The sequence below is a fragment of the Theobroma umbraticum genome, unplaced genomic scaffold (genome assembly GCF_002168275.2).
Source record: "Theobroma umbraticum cultivar Fairchild unplaced genomic scaffold, ASM216827v3 scaffold_67.0, whole genome shotgun sequence".
Taxonomy (NCBI): Eukaryota; Viridiplantae; Streptophyta; class Magnoliopsida; order Malvales; family Malvaceae; genus Theobroma; species Theobroma umbraticum.
The window spans coordinates 4,520,624-4,523,702 of record NW_018397262.1 but is presented as its reverse complement, the minus strand read 5'-3'; the positions used below and the strand labels follow the sequence as shown (position 1 = coordinate 4,523,702).

General features: G+C 30.5%; 1 pseudogene; it reads left to right on the top strand.

Annotated features, from left to right (window-relative positions):
• The first annotated feature begins 2,310 nt into the window (after positions 1-2,310).
• Positions 2,311-3,024, top strand: LOC110419694 (organic cation/carnitine transporter 2 pseudogene; annotated as a pseudogene).
• Positions 3,025-3,079: the final 55 nt, after the last annotated feature.

The window sequence follows — 3,079 nt, the reverse complement described above, 5'->3', positions numbered from 1 at the left end:
CAATTAAGTCTAACTTAATTAATTATTCTTATTTAATCCCAATCATGTCACTTATTGTGTGTGACCCATTAGGCTTCTAACATATTGACAATAAATATAAATCATAATCAAATATCAATTTGATAATTAATTTATATTTATAGATCATGAACGGTATCTAACAATACATCATGACCACCCAAATATTAGAGAATCAATTAAAGAATTTGACAAAGCCCTTCAGTGATAAGCCTTTCAATGCAATACGGTCTTTTCATCAAATATCTCGGATATATCATTAAGCATGGCTTGGTGCCTACTTATGACATTTCATATTAGTTCTCATAATTCATGACTAACTTTATAAATTTAGGAAACTAATTTTTCGTAAATTCATCATACTTTAGTCAAAGACTTTATATAAGTTAATCAAGAATTGAGAACAAGTAAGATAAATCCCCTCATATCACTTGGGGTGATGAATGCTCTCTTGACCAGTCATTCACCTTCGCATGCTTTATGGCATACCTAAAAATATCCTATTTAGGCATTTGGTTGCTTCCAAACCCGTAGAAATGAAATCAAAGTATGTTATTCCCTATATAAGATGACCTAGTATCTTAAGTCTAAGGACTAGTTGCACGACTATCACATGAGACGATATTCCATAGACACTTGAGTGAAATACCAAATAAAGTTTTTATAGCGGGTCATGTTCAATGAACTTATTTTTTACCAAGCACCTACATGTTATCCTCAAGTATCCCATATACTTTAATTTATGAGATCGATTGCTTAGTTCCCAAGTAAGGAAGCTTAACATGTACCAGTCTTTGAGCATTGTTAATGCCCTGTCTTGACAATACAATGACCATGAATAATTTTAGGAACATGGCTTTGATGTATAGTGATCTTATAATTATCACAACTTTATAATTCTCTTTCAAGGCTTTTATGTTCTGTGAGTTTCATCTAATTAGTACTTAATAACTCCTTATTATTACATTAACATGAAAAAAAACCTCTATCACATAAAATTATGTGATTAAATATGCATTAAATAACAATATATATTCGTTGACTAATCTAATTGGCTCAAGGGCATATACCAACATATTCGACCCAAGATGGTTCCAAGTGAAATCTAAGTTTGGGTGTTTGGTATTTAGAACCCTTTGGGTTTCCACAACATTTTTTAATCTAATTTATAATGATTTTCATTTTGGTTATTATAATTATTTTATATTTTTTAATAAGTATTTTTTGGTATACTTTTTAACACCATTTCACTGTTATTATATCTGACTCCTCACATTTATGATTACAATCATTTAGCTATCTATTAAATGAAAAACACGTGTTTGTCTATTTTGGATATTGTGGTATTTTTCTTTTATACTTTTTAACAATATATCACTATTATTTATATCTCACAATCACTCCTCACACCTGATTGGGATATTTTCAATTTTAATAAAATGGTATTTTTATTTTTCTTGTTTCTTCTCACTCAATTCCCAAACCTCTCTTTAAAAACAACTACCACTTTCTCTAATCAAAATTTCATGTTTTTGTACCCACCTTTCCCTTCCTTCACTTTCTTTACTTTCTCTCTTCTTTCTTTTATTTCTTTCCTCTGCTCTAAAAACACAAAACAAATAGTAAAAGGAGAGTGAAAAAAAATATATTTCTCTAAACAAGCTTTAAAAAAATAAAAACAAATTCTTTCTATTATTTTCAATGTCATGAAATTCATGTAAATTGAGTTAATAGAGTTGAATTTTTACTTTGAAAACTGATTATTTTTTGTTAATTATTATAAACAAATATTGCAGACAGATTATCTTTGTTAATTAACTTCTCAAGTGATTATAATAGTTTTAAAGTAATTTAATTTATAATTAATTTTGTTTTAAACTTATACAAAATTTTTAAAATCAAATATTTATAAAATTTTACAAACCTGTTGTGTAGTGTGAGTACAAAGTTCAAGTGCATATATATATATAAGTGATATTTACAGAAACTAGGTTTGTAACTATTAGTGAATTAATTGAAGTTATATTCGTTCTTAAATTATTATTTAGCTTGGGCTACCTCATTAAAATTTAAATGTAGCATTCAAGAAGTTTTAAATGCTAGGTACTTTGTTGTATCTTTTATCTCTTAATATATTTTTTTCAAAAAAAGTCTTCATCCATTTGTCTTAATATATAAATTCACATTCACCTTTGACATAAGTTTTCTTCTATACCAAAATAAACCTTTGAAAAAATTTTAGACCAAATCGTTTTTTCCAAATCCGTTTTATGCACGTAAAATACTCTTAATATGACAGATTCATTACAACCTTCTCAAAAGAATCTAACGATAGATGATATAATAGAAGAAAGTCTTGAGTGTTTTGGTTGGGCTCAAGCATTCCAATCTATCCTTGTTGCTTTTGCATCATTGTTTGATGCACAAAATTCCTTCATCAGTGTCTTCACCGATGCCCAACCAACTTTTCATTGCATCGACAATACACTATGCATTTCAAGCTCTAATATATGTGAAATTCCCAAGTTTGCATGGGCATGGAGTGATCATGCTTCAAAGACAATCATTTCAGACTGGGAGCTTCAGTGTTCCAGTTCATTCATCCAAGGTCTACCAGTCTCTTCTCACTACACGGGATGCATACTAGGTGGGATCTTGTTGGCAATGTATGCTGACTTCTTCGTTGGTAGGGAGAAGTTGTTGTTTCTTTCTTGTCTAACAATGTCTGTAACTGGAATTCTTACAGCATTCTCCAGTAATATCTGGATGTACGTCATAATGAGATTTTTCTCGGGACTTGCTCGTGGCACACTAGTCATATGCACCGTCGTCTTGTTAACCGAAAGGATGGGAAGGAATTGGCGAGGAAGAGTTGGAATTCTCGACTACTTGTTCTTCTCATATTCAACACTCTCCTTACCAGTTTTGCCTTTTCAACTAGAAGATGTTCTTGGAGAGTGCTTTATCTTTGTCCTGGAATTCCCGTATTTGTTTATTGTGTCATAGCTTATCCTCTTGTCGTTGAATCACCAAGGTGGCTATACAGAAGAAGCAATCACAG